This window comes from Acomys russatus, chromosome 14 (genome assembly GCF_903995435.1).
Source record: "Acomys russatus chromosome 14, mAcoRus1.1, whole genome shotgun sequence".
Lineage (NCBI taxonomy): Eukaryota > Metazoa > Chordata > Mammalia > Rodentia > Muridae > Acomys > Acomys russatus.
Window position 1 is genome coordinate 47500757 of NC_067150.1, and position 14798 is coordinate 47515554.

At 37.1% G+C, this 14798-nt stretch overlaps 1 protein-coding gene across 7 annotated transcripts in view; it reads right to left on the minus strand.

Annotated features, from left to right (window-relative positions):
* Window positions 1–14798, minus strand: part of Peak1 (pseudopodium enriched atypical kinase 1) — a 213995-nt gene that overhangs the window by 93744 nt on the left and 105453 nt on the right. For all 7 annotated transcript variants that reach the window (XM_051156500.1, XM_051156501.1, XM_051156504.1 and 4 more), the window contains one exon: window positions 13809–13970. The gene's annotated coding sequence lies outside the window, so the exon portion shown is untranslated. The remainder of the gene's footprint in view (window positions 1–13808; window positions 13971–14798) is intronic.

Below are 14798 nucleotides of genomic sequence, written 5' to 3' on the forward strand. Positions count from 1 at the left end.
CACTCACACACATACACACACACACAAGCAGGGAGAAACCAATGTACATAAAATAAAAATAAATAAGTTATTTTTTTAAAAGTTTCAAGAGCATCTGCAAACAATGAAGCCCTGAACTCAGCCAGTGCCATATATGGCATGTTTCCTGTTGTGAAAGCCTGCCTTCATCCTGCTACAGAGAAAGGCAATGGCGTCCCTACTCTCATGGCCACTAAATGTCTAATAGTAAAAGGCGGCAAACTGTTAAAATGAAAGATGCCATTTTTATGAGACATGAGTATATATTCATCAATATATTTTATAGTCTTAAATATGAAAAACCACTTAAAATTAATAATTGAAGATTTTAGGAATACACCGGCAACAGACGAAAATCAACTACATTTTTACATACAGGTAATATATTAAAGAAAAGTAAAATTATCTTTTAATGGGGCATGGTGATACCAGCCTGTAATCCCTGGCAGGATCTCTGTAAGTTTAAGGTCATCCTAGGTGACACACAGAGAGACGCTTTGTCAAAAGAGGAAACAAAACAAAACAAACAAGCCCAAAACCAAAGGGAGGGGGGGAACCTATCAATATCTTTTAAATTGGTTTCAGGAAACAAAAAAATAAATAAAAAGTAAATCCTTGGATATACATCCAAGAAAACATATATAGGAGCTGCATGTTGAGAAGACCACACTGATGAGACAGGCGCAGTGACATGTACCTGTAATCCTGTTATTTGCGAGGCTGAGGGAGAAAGATTATGGGTTCATGGACAGACTGAGCAACATAGAAAGACCTGCATTAGCAAGTGCATGCACACACACACACACACACACACACACACACACACACACACACACACAACTGAAATACTAATAAAAGTTTAACAACCGAAATAAATGGAAAAACACACCATGTTCTTCAATTGGAAGACTCAACAAAGATGTCAGTGTTCCTCAAAATGATTCATAGATGTGACAGAATACCAATGAAACTTATGTCTTTTTTATTAAACAATATATCACAGGCATTTTTTCATTTGAACACATGTTCTATAACATCAATCAACTTAAATAGTTCTATACGCTTTCATTTCCCAGATTTATCCTAAGATTATTATTCACCCCTTTGTTTAAAGCGCTTCCAGTATTTCTCTGTTATAAACAGGGTGTAGGACATATTCTTCTAATTTAATCTTTGCACATATCTTTGTTTTCCTAAGACGAATTATTGGAAATACAACTTTTGATTTAAAGGATATATGTTATATATAGAAAATACATATTTCTATTTCTCTCAATATGCATTGTCAAAATACTGCCTAGAAAATTTTTTTTTCTTCAAACTTTGACTTAAATCTTATTTCCTCTGTAACGCCTTCTTGGATTAGCCCTTTCTCATTGTTCAATCTGTACAGCTATTTGGCCTCATTAAATTATTATTATATTTATGTACTATACAGACAATTACTGCTTTAATAAGATATTATGCCTGTAAGCAATCCACTAACTATGTCTTTGAGAAAATATTAGCGAGGAAAAAATACAGAGCAATCAGCTGATAGGCTGCAAGGCTGGCATGCAAGGCTAAGGCAATAGAGGCAGCGGGTAATTAGAGCTCCTGTTGAAAGCAGCCCGTTCCTGGGTCCTTAGTCTATCCATTAAAAGGCAGTGGATAGAGACAGGGCTTGCATTTTCTCCATTATCTTTAGTTATATGTTTTCTGAAGATTTTTTCCCTCAAATTCTGAAAATCATGTCTCCACTTATAAAGCATTAAATTTAGGGCAATCATCTGGGGGAGCAAAGGGTCTACCAGTCGTTTAGGACGATCTATCTCTTGAGCCTTGTTCCCCTTGAGATAGGAAATCATATACATTAATTAATTAACCAAATTATGAATTTCTACATCTGGAATCACCCGAAAATAATTGTCTAGTATCAGTCACGTCCAGCATTGTGAAGATATTTCAATTAAGAAAAATTAATTAGTTCTGTTACTGATGAAACTCGTCGGACAGCACAGCAGTGGGCACTGTGACCGCTGCTGTTTCATTTAGGATCACCTGCTATGTTTATTGCCCAAAGTTTGTTTCTATGCCTCAAGTATACGACTTTAAAATATGAAAGCCCATGTCTTTCTAGACCCCTGCAAACATTAAGCAAATAAAACAGGAGCATATTTTATATAACCACATGTGTCAGACTAAATTTAGGCTGAGAGAGAATAAACACAATCCATATCTGATTTATATTTGACAGATACATAGATATAAGCTCATTTTGAATGCCTACATGCTGTTTCCATGGCAACTGCATAAACATTATTCTCACAACACACAGTCATCTTCATTCTTTATATCTCATTATTATTATTATTTTCATTCTCAAGGGAAACCCGATTATTCCTTTGGGAAAAAATATCAATCAATGGTTTTCTTAATAAGTGGCATTTGAAGAGTAGGTAGCACGTTTCTTTTTATAGAAAAGCAGTTTCCACCAACACTCTAGCCATGTGATAGAAGATGGGGAATGTAATAGTTGCCTTAGGATAAGGATGAGCACACGTTATAATAAATAACTTTGGAAAGAGAATAGCGGGTACACTGGAAATCCATAGAGGGCTGACCCAAGCGGTCACACACAACTCCTGCTTCGGTTTTCCCTGTGCACATTATGTGATGGAGACTCTGCTTTGGGAGAAAACACCTTTCCTTCTTACACAGTTTTGGTGGTCACAAAAGAAACACTTTTGCTAATTTTCTTATCAGATGTAATGTACATAAAATGGCTAGCAGCTAGAGACAAGAAAATGGCAACCGGGGGCTGGAGAGATGGCTCAGTGGTTAAGAGTTCTGCCTGTTCTTCCAGAGGTCCTGAGTTCAATTCCCAACAACCACATGGTGGCTCAACAACCATCTATAATGTGATATGATGCCCTCTTCTGCAGATAAAGCATTCACTTAGAATAAATAAATAAATAAATAAAAACTGTCATGCGGTGGTGGGGCACGCCTTTAATCCCAGCACTCCGGAGGCAGAGGCAGGTGGATCCCTCTAAGTTCGAGGCTAGCCTGGTCTACAAAGTGAGTCCAGGACAGGCAAGGCTACACAGAGAAACCTTGTCTCAAAAAACCAAACTAAACCAAAACGAAAAAACCAAAACCAACCAACCAAACCAAAACAAAACAAAAAACAAAAAAAAAACAAAAAAAAAAAAAAAAAAGAAGAAGAAAATGACAACTGACTTAAAAAAAAAAAAAAAGAAAAGAAAAGAAAAAAGAAAAAGAAAAAGGAAGGATTAGAAGGAACCCCACCAGGTCCCTTCAGCTTGTCCTCTTTGAATCTGCGGTAATTATCTCAAATGCAGTGGCAGCAAATGGAAGAGATGCCACAGTGGATTTTAGCTTTCATATTAACATTTTCTCAAAGTTCTCTAAGGCAGTGGTTCTCAACCTTCCTAATGCTGTGACTTTCATGTAATGGTGACCCCCCCCCAGTCATTAAATTTATTTTGTTGTTACCTCATAACTGTATTTTGTTAGTTATGAATCGTGTAATATGTGACCCTTAGGATTGAGAACCATGCTCTACGGAATAGTGGGGGTGAGCTTGAGCCTAAGGAAGCCTACGAAGGATGAGGTGGTATTTACTGTTCCTAACAATAAGATAGCACTTGTCTCTATTTTACTATTGTACATATGATTGCCTCATATAAGCCTACATATGCCTAGCCCATCTGATACAGTACTCTTTGAATACTGGGATACTTAATAAACTCAAATATTTATTAAAAATATTGGTACATTTTCAATGCATGATACTCCACAACCAAAAGATTTAACTGTGTTGCAATACATCCTCTATTGTCTTAGTACCCGCTCACTATGAAGCCCCCGTCTCCTGAAAGTGAATTTCTCACCACCTCATTTGTCCCCAGGACCTATGACAAAGTATGAGCCAAAGAGCCAAATTTTATTTCCTTTAATTTTTAAGTAAATGGCTGTTTCTGTACCATTTTGTTGAAAAGACTGGCCTTTATCTCAATGGATTATTATCTCTGCACCTTTGTTAAAAATAACTTCCACTTCCCTGTATGTCTAAATGGTTTTATTCTTTCCATGTATCCAGGAGCTTTTAAACAATAGCTTGCTTGACTGCTTTAGTTTCCTAGCTTTTCTTGAACCAGGTAGCATGAACTCTCCCATCAATTTGTTAAATTGCTTTTAGTTTATCTTTCCAAATTTATTTATTTATTATTTTGTGTGTATATGTATGTAAAACAGGGTCTCACATAGCTCTAGCTAGCTTCAAATTCATTATGTAACTAAGAATGGCTTTGGATATTCCTGATCCTCCTGCCTCCACTTCCAAAGTGCTTGGATTGTCACTAAGTGCCACCATGCATAGTTCTCCAAAATGAGAATCAGCATAAACCACATGGATTCTGTGGCATGGGCATATAGTCTAGCTACTACTAGGTATGCTGAGGCAGAAGGACAGGGAGTTCAAGGCACCCTGGGAAACTCATGACACCCTGTCTCACAATGAAAGGTCAAAACAAACAAACAAACAAACAAACAAACAAAAAAAACGGGGGGGGGGGTGGTCTGAGGTGTAGCTTGAGTGCCTGTATAGGACACTCAAAAGCCCCTGGTCCAGTTCCATGCTCAGCATCACTCAAGTGCCTGTGCACCATGCCCATGTGGAGGATATATGCACACATATGCACAAATACACAGACACATACTCATACACCTGGATACACTTGTTAACTACTACAGAAAAGTTCTTATGCGGACTGACTGGCTTTCATTCAGCCAACAGGATAGTTGAAACCATAGCCACGTGAACTATCCCAAGAGTTGAGCACAGAATCTATATTCATTGGGATCTCATTTGATTTCTTTCATGAGCATATATAGTCAGTATAGGTTTTCAGTATAGACTGTATACCTGTTTTCAACTTAAACCCAAGTATTTCATATTTCATGGTGCTACTGTTTTATCTATTTTTTTTAAAAATATTTATTCATTTTTATATGCATAGGTGTTTTGCCTACATGAATGTCTGCGTGAGGGTGTCAGATCATGAAGTTACAGACAGGTGTGAGCTGCCATGTGGGTGCTGGAATTGAACCCAGGTCCTCTGGAAGAGCAGTCAGTGGCTCTTTTCCACTGAGCCATCTCTCTAGCTCCAGTTTTATCTATTTTAAATCTCTAATTATTAAGAGCATGTAAAAATTTAAATTTTTATATGATATTATTTTGAATTGTGATACTTTGTTATTGTATTTATTGTTAGTTCTAGATATTTTTGTAGATTCTCTGAGATTTTTCTATATAGAAAATAATTTGCAAATACAGAGAGCTTTGTGCTTTCTTTGATGAGTGGGCTATGGTACCCTTGCCTTGCTATCAATCTTAGGAAAGGAGCATGCAGATAGATGCTCATCTCTAAAGATGCCGATGTCCTTTGTCAGAAATTCTATTTTGAATTTGCTGAAGATTTATTATTATTATTATTATTATTATTATTATTATTATTATTACTACTACTACTACTACTATTATTATCTGGCACTGTATCTAATTATTATTGTTGTTATTTGAGACAAGGTCTCACTCTGCACCTCAGGATGGCTTTGAACTTGCAACAATCCCCCTGCCTAGGCCTTCCAACATAATAGACATGAGAAGCCACGCCCAGAAGTACACAATTAATTTGTTGAGTTGGAGAACTGCATTTCCCCCTGAAGATTAAAGGAATCTGCATCCTGGGATAAAGCCACTTAGACACAATGTATTGTCAGCTTTACTTACTGTTTGGTTAGATTTGCTAATATTTTCTTAAGGACTTCCAATGTCCACAACTTTACTTTTCCTTCTAATAATCTATTTAACATGTTTACTACAATGCTGGTTTCAAAAAAGGAGTTGGAAAGTGGCAATTGGTTAAGTACAATTGCTCTTGCAGAGGATCAGGGTTCAGTTCCCAGAACACAAATGGTGACTGACAGCCATTACTAACTGTAGTTCCACGAGGTCAATCACCTTCTGGCCTCTCTGGGCACCAGGCATGCACGTAACATACTTAAATATATGCAGGCAAAACAATTCACATATACAAAATACATTTATAAATAGGTTGAAAAGTGTTTTGTCTTCTTTTGTTAGAATTTGCATAGATCTGATGTTTCTTTATTAAATATTTTATTGATTTGGATTTCTAATAAAAGGCATTTGAGCCTGGAATTGTCCTTATTAGGAAACTTAATGTCAATTTTAATTTCCTCAATACCTATAAGCTATAAGAAATGTTTCCTTTTAAGGTTATTAACTATGGGCATAATATTTTGTTAATAGAGTTCCTTTATCTTCATTTCCTATGTGTAAGATCTGTACTAATATTTCCCCACTCATACTTTCAGTAATTTATGGTTTCCTTTTTTCATCAACTGTGCCAAAGGGACAATTTATTATCTTTTCAAAGAATTATCTTTCAGTTAATTTTATTGTTTTTGTTTTTTACTAATTTCAGTAATTGTTGTTCTCCATTAAGTCCTTCCTTATTTGCTCTGGGTGTAATTTATTCAGCTTTTTCTATTTTCATATCATAAATGCTTACGTTCTTGGTCTGAGTCCCCTTCTCTTTGCTAACTAATCACTTACAGCTTGAAATCTCACATCACTTCAGCAGTATCCACAAGTCGGAGATGTTGAGGCTTCATTTTCATGGACTTAAAAGTACTTTATAATTTCCTTTTTGAGTTCCTCTGGGACCCATGAGCCATTCAGAAGCAGTAGCTGGGGCTAGGAAATAGCAGAGTCAGTAGAGTGCTCAGTTAGGACACATGAAGCCCTGGGTTTGATCACCACGCTGAAGAATGGCAGCGATGAGGCATGCACCTGCAATTCCAACACTCAGTAGGCAGAGGCGGGAGTAGCAGGAGCTCAAGGACATCTTTGGCGAGGTCTGGGCCAGTCTGGACTACATGAGACCTTACTGCCTGCATAGTTATGTTTTAGAAAGTTCTCTGCTGGTAGACACTCAGGTGCTTTCCATCTTTTGGCTCTGGTGAATACTCCTGCTAGAAACACTTGTGTAAGGTGTTTGAGATCAGTTTTCATTACTTTTTGATCTGTACCATGTGCCACATGACAATTCTACACGTACCTTTGTGATAAAACACCAACCTTTCACATCATGACAAATACTTCATATTCACATTAGCAATCTGTAAGGTTCTAACTTCTTTATTTTCTTGCCAAAGCTTGTTTTCTTTTTGTCTCCTTTTATCGCGCATCAAAAGGAATGAAAACTGACCTATTTGCTAATATAGCTATTCTCAGCAGTATGAAGTAGAAACTCACTGTGGCTGTTTCAGTTTCTGAATACCTGCCTGAGAATTGGACGAGATTGCATAAGTGTCCAGGAGTCCTGGTGCCTTTACATTCTTGGCAGATATACAGTTGAACACAGAAGAAAAACCAGGCAAGAAACCAATCTGGATTTCCAGATACTGATGTGGTATTTCCCGTCTCTTTGCATCAAAACAAAGGCTCTGTGTCTTGTTTCCCTTTGGTACAAAGTGTGCAATGACCTAAAATACATCATTAGTGTCTGCTACAGTGCCTAAATGTTTTCTTCTTTTTCTTCTTTTTAAATACGGCGAATCAATAGGAGGAAACAAGCCAGGCCTGACTCCAAGAAAAACAAGTTGCTTTAGTAATAAGCTTCTTTTCATTTTTATGACTGGCATTTCTAGATAGGTTTTGTTGTGACGACCAAGTATCAAAATTGTTTTTTTTTTTTTTTGAAAGGTACAAACCAGAATGATAATGGGATTTCCCTGCCTCCTTTACTTAGCTGCTAATATACAGACATTACTTCAGAATTGAAGTATTACTAGGGTTGGAGATGAAAAGATTCCCTAACTGCAAGCACGTTTTCCAGATCTGTGAATTTTCACCACTTAAAAGCATGGAGGATGAGGTGGAGAGTTGGCTCAGTGGTTACAAGAGCTGGCTGTTTTTCCAGAGTACCTGGGTTCATTTCCCAGCACCCAACCAGAGACTTATAACCATCTGTAATTCCAGTTCCTGGGGCCAGATGCTGTCCTCTGCCCAATACAGGCACTAATCAGGCATGCCCACAGTACACAAACATACATGTAAGTAAAACACCTACACACATAAAAACAAAAACATTTTAAAATGGAGAATGAATTCCTCTTTCAAGCAGAAATGACTTGGTATCTACATTTATGGTACTCTCTATCACTCATATGTTTAGAGATATTCCGACTGTAATCACCTTCAACATTTACTGCTAAGTACAGTTGGCACAATGAATCAAAGGATGAAAGCGTGTTCTCAACATCCACCTTAGTCATCTCAGTCACAACTGTTACAGGTCCTGACTTCTTTCAGCACTTCTTACCTGGGAGCTAGGCACTAAGTGAAGTCACGTCTATGAGAAACTGAAAACACCAACAAAACACCGTCAAAGCAAACCAAATCCTCAAAATCTGTCCAACTTCAGGGTCACAGCATGTTGTTCTCAGAAGTGAGCCATTCCCACGCAGCATGACTTGTCTTGCTGCACAGCACTGTTCTGCACTGTCTTGCTGGACATGCAAACGTACAGGCAGGCTTTCTACACGATACATTCATTTCTTGGTAATTTATTTTACTGGCAAGTATTTCTACTACAATTATCCAAACAGGAAATACTTTTAAAAACTTAAGAGCAGATACATGCCCATGGAAATAGCTGTTTACCAACAAAAGTTTAGAAAAATACACCTGAGAATGGAGAATGATAGTCACATTCTTCTAAACCACAACAAAATTTAAGACGTCAGACACTAGTTAGCAAGATCAAAGCCATGACTCCAGAGCACATCTCCACTACTGACTTAGAGAAGATCCCTGACTTTTTGGCCATATTTGTATATAAAATAAGAATTGAATTTCTTTTATAATATTTAAAGCACAAGGTGGATGCAAAACTTTTAAAAATTCTGTGATGTTAGAAGGAATGTAAAACTGGCCAAAGGCTTGTTACTCAACATTACTGACATTTTGGTGATTATCTTTCCCATCTGTCCACACTTAATATAATAACCTGTAATTGTATACACTGAGTATGTTTGAGTTATTAATGAAATACAAGACTCTTAAATTAAAATAAAACAAATGCTTCAGAAAAACCAACTATACATCTTTAAGAGAGTATTACCGATTTGCAACAAGAATGCTGCCAATGGCAAGACTGTGTCCTTATGCACAACTAGGTATGAAAGAAACAACTCTAGTAGGTTCTATTTAAATCTTTACAAGTAGAATAAAGTCAAAGTAGAGTAAACTTGTGGCTAAGAGTGCAGGGTATAGAGTCAGGCCAACCTAGCTCCATCCTTCGCTAGTCATCTGATAGTGATCATTTCATTAACTTCTAGAGAATAAGTTTCCCATAAAAGTAAAATGGTACCGTTCAATAAACCTGAGTCAAGCAGAGTCATGAGGGTTAAGCCTAATGCACATGTCACAGATCAACACTTAGATCTCTCCCACATTCTAAGTTGACAATGTTTTGGTACTTGGAAGTGAGGTCTTTGACAGGTAATTAGGTCAGGAGGGCAGCGTCCTGACTAATGGATTAGTGCTCCAGACAAAAAAATGCTAGAAATCTTGTTAGTGCCTCTGTAGGGACATAGTGACAAAAAAACCCATTAATGAGCTAAGATATATACTTTCACAAGACTCTAATCCACGAAGTGTTTTTATCACAGACTTTCTAGCCTTCAGAAGTGTGAGAGACAAATTTCTGTTGTTTATAAGTTATCTAGAGAAAGACATTTTCTTTTAAAATAACCCAAACAGACTAAAGCAGTATGTGCTGGTTTGAATAAAATGTCCTAAATGTGCAAAGAGTGAAAGATTTTGGAACACTCAGTACTAAATGGGACATCTTCATCAAATTCCTTCCCTTGGGGCTCAGGGAGCTATGCAGAAGAGGAGGCAGACAGAGTGAAAGAGCCAGAGGGGAAGGAGGACTCCGGGAAAACGATGTCTTCCAGGCACGGCAGGGCTGACGCACATGTGAACTCACAGACCGTGGCAGCAGGAACAGGGCCTCACAGGTTCAGATGAGGTCCGAGTGCTGAGAGGCACATGTGGATATAGGCTCACACTCCTAAACAAACGCTATCTCCAATGACATCCACTTGGAAAGAAAATAACAGTTCTTGCTGATGGAGTCTCGGTATATTAGCCACATTTAGGAGTAGGCTCTGTGCCCACAAGGAGATATTTTTGTAGACTTTTTGTCTCATATAGCTTTGTTTGGGCACTTTATGTTTTACTGGAATTTTACTTGTATATTATAGTTTCTGATTTTGTGTTGTTATGGACTTTGTTTTTGTGTATGTATTTCTTTTTATTGTAATTATTCTGGGTTTTTGTTTGTTTTCTGAAGAGAGAGAGAGGAAGACAGGTCATGGAGTTGGGTAGGTAAGGAGGTGGCAATGATCTGGGAGCAGCTGGGGGAGGGGAAATTGTGATCAGAATATATTGTATGAAAAAAATTTACAATTAAAAAATATATCTCCTATAGTCTCTGGCATTTGAATATTTGGTCCCTATTGATGGTCCTTTTAGAGAAGGCTTAGGAGGTGTGGCCTTGTTGGAGGAAGTCTATAATTGGAAGCAGGCTTTGAGAATTTAAAGGCTGCCATTTCAAGTTTGTTCTCAATCCTTTTCCTGCTGCCATGCCTTTACTCTGCCATCATGGATTCTAAGTCTCTGGAACCATAAGCCCAAATAAACTCTCTTCTGTGAGTTGCCTTGGACATGGCATTTTATCACAGCAATAAAAAGCAAGTAACATACAGCATATTAAAAGCTAATCTCAATGCTTGACACACCATAAGCATTCAATACCACTAATTACTGTTATTTTAAGTTGTTCGACTGGGCAAATCAGGCAGGATTCCCTTTATATGGAGAGTTTTCCTACTTGGGAGTATTGCAATGGATGCCTCCAAGGCCTAGCAAGCTCTACAAGCATAAGGCTCTATACCTCTATACTCTTCTCCCACCCATCCATAAGGACCACAACTTACAGCTAATGAAATAAACTTAAAACCTGACTTAACTTAAGCATTTAAGTTAAGCTTGACTTAATATAACACTTTATCTTCTTTAAAAATGTCATGGTAGTTTGTTCAACTGAAAAATCTAAATTTTTAGTTTTGTAAGGTAGAATTTCAAGATATACAACTAAATCTTGTTTAGATTGTAGAATTGAAACATTTGGCTTAGATGATTATATATAAATGTAGATTGTCTTTAATTCTATGTACCTCCTGGACATGAGACACAACTTCAGAACTTGGCTAAATGGAGGAAATAAAATAGTGTTTTTGCTTTACTTTGTAGAGAAGTAATATTTTAGTCCATTCCCTGTTAATATTTTAAACATGATAGCAAATTCAGCAGTTTAAAACATGGCAATTAACGGTTAGAAAAATACAATTGATACTGTGAATTCAATGATCTTACTCATAGTTACTGACAAACATTGTGAAATAGACTTAAATGACATTAGAAATTCTAAAGAAACGTGGTAAACATATCATAACAAAATATAAGAATGTTGTATGACTTTAGTTTGGTATTAAAATGGTTAAAAATTATGGAAGTAGATATGCTAAAAAATATTAAACTTCCTTTAGGAGATCTGATTGCTTTCCATGTATTATTACACCTGAATGCATGAACACCAGGCACTTTAATTTCTGTTGTTCCTCTATAGTACTTAAGTGGTATGTTTGTTTTATAATGGTTGAAGACTAGAGTTAACTAGACATTTAGAAAGAGATGATTGTGACTATATGACCATAAAAGACAAGATCACAGAAAAGCTCTAATTACAAGTAGAATTGAAGAATTAAAAAAAAATTTTAATTAGTGTAGAAAAGAGTAATTAGAATACTTATTCATGTTTTGGTACATCATTTATGAACTTAAATTACTTCCTTAAAACAAGTCCCTAAGTAGCCAGGCATGGTAGTGCATGCCTGTAATCCCAATACTCAGGGAGGCAGAGGCAGAGGATTGCTGTGCGTTCAAGGCCAGCCTGGTCTACAAAGAGAGTCAAAGACAGCTAAGGCTACACAGAGAAACTCTGTCTCAAAAACAAAACAAAACACAACCAACCAACAAACAAACCAAACAACAACGACAAAAACAAAGTTCTACATTTCTTAGAATCATCAGGAATACGTCATAAAACTGTCAGCCAATCAGATTTTCACATTCTCTGCATTGTACATCAAAGAAGTAGATTTAGTCAACTATCCTTCTTAACTAATACACGTTGCTCAAGAAAACAAATGACAAACAGTGACAATGAAAGTGACAGCTAGGGGCTAGATAGATGGCTCAGTTGATAAAGCATTTGCTGTGTAAGCATCAAGAGATATGTTCAAATGCAGAGTGCCCACATACATGGCGTGTAGGTGTTATGGGCCTCCTGTAATCCCAGGGCTTGGGAGGTAAACACAAGGCAAAATGGCTAGCTACCTTAAACTGGCAAGCTCTGGGTTCAACTGAGAAACCCTAACTGTGCTGGTTACTTTTAATCATCAACTAAAGGCACAATCTAGAATCACCTGGAAAGACAGTTTCTGGAACCATCTGGATCAGGCTAGCCTGTGGGCATATCTCTGGGGTGTTACATTAACTGAGGGAGGGGACAGACCTACCAGCTATGGGTGGCAACACTCGCTGAGCAGGGAGACCCTGAGTGTGGAGAAGGTGAGTGGAGCGGAGCACATGGATGTGTGCCTTTATCTTCTCCCTGCTCTTGACTGTGGATAGGATTAGCAACTTCAAGTTCCTGCAGTGAAGGACTCTAACCTGAAATTGAAAGCTTAAAATAAACCCTTTCTTCCCTAAATTGCTTTTGCCTGTGCATTTTAATACAGCAACAGAAACAAAACAAAGGCACTGCCTCAATCTATAAGGTGAGGAGTACTGAGGAAGATGCTTGACGTCAGCCTTGGGAGCACATCATTAAAGCACCCCTCCCCCCCCACACACACATATGCCCAGACTACACACAAAGTGATAATTAGGACTCCACGAAAGAGCTGCAAACATGAATTTTTATAAACATGCACTCAAACAATTTTGGCCTAAGATCAAGAGTTAAGCAACTGATTATCCCAAGTCTTTCCAAATGTGCTCTTGGCAGCGCTTGCCATCTCACAGTCTTTTAAATATCAAGAGAAAAAAAAAATGTTCACAGTCTCTTCAAATTTCTTGTTTTCTACCTTGGATGCTCATGCCTTTCCAATTCCATTTCTGAACTTTTTTCTTTTAAGTGGACAAAACAAAAATAAGTATAAAATTAAAATTTCAAATATGAAAAAACAGATCTAACATCAAGTAAAGAAACTAAAACAAAACTCAGAAGACAATTGTCTATGAGAACTACCAGATCCTTAGGGCACTGAGCTTACTTTTTGGAAAGAGAGCATGTTTGGGGAAAGCTGGAATGGCAGACAGTACAGGCCATGTTCCTTTTCAAGTAACCTTATGTTTCTTGTTAAGAGGCTGGAGAAAAAGTCCCAGTAATTCTTTTAAACATACATTAAAGACCAAAGAAGCCTGACAACGTTAAGCTGTAAGATTAACAAGCTTCTTCCACCGTTTGGCAGTTGTTTGACCAACATTATTAATTTTAAACTGAGCCCATTCGAGTGCTCTAACCCCTTGTGGAACAACATGACAGGAGAATTCTGGTTACCATTTAGCTCCGTAGCACTTCGTTCATTCTGGTGGCCAAGGTAGTTTAGCAGCAAGTTCTACATTCCTTTACAACCTCTAAGTGATTCAAATCTTCTTATGGTGACTGTCCTTTCCTCCTGGCCTCTCATTTCTATACTCTGAAGGTAGGCACCAATGTTTACTGCAAGAGGGAGAAACAAAAGACAAAAAACCAACTTTAAGATGAAAGGCAGAATAACTTAAAATACATTACATTTGTTTCTTCATCTTTGAATATTCTGAATTTTACCCTTAGCAGTTATGAGTCATCTAATTAACTAAAATGTAACTTCCTTATTTAGGTGGAGACACATACAACCTCACACACTTGAGAATTCCCCTGTCATACTTACAAACCAAGTTATTTTTAAGAACCAAAAGAATACTGGTGAAAAGGATTTTGTAAAACTTCATTTGATTTAAAACAAAAAACAAAAACACTTCATTTGATTGTCCTCAGAGATTCATTTTACAAGAAACATGTGGATATTTATTGAATAGGAAATATTTGTTCCAGCTATCTCCAAATGCAAACATTTAATTAGCCAGTTAGCAATGCTAAATTCAAGCATAAAGTATATTTATAAACAGGCTGAAGATAGTTATACAATTTTTTTTTTATCTCTTTCTGACTCTTGGGCATTCAATTTAAGAGTTCTAAACTGGCCAAATCCCCAGTTTGGCTTTTGCACAACACCAAAAAACAAACAAACAAACAAAACAAAACAAAACAACAACAACAACAACAACAAAACCCCACGATGAGAAACTGAAAGATGAATATTATTACTCTAAAATGATTCCTGGGGCTTGAGAGATGACTCAGCCGTTCAAGGCTAGACTTACAACCAAAATATAAAATGATTCCTGACTATGCTTACAGAGTATCAAATTAAATCCTCCAATATATTTTACACCTAAAAAGCACTTTTAAAAAGAGAGGTTTTGGATATGCTCTATCAAATGCAAT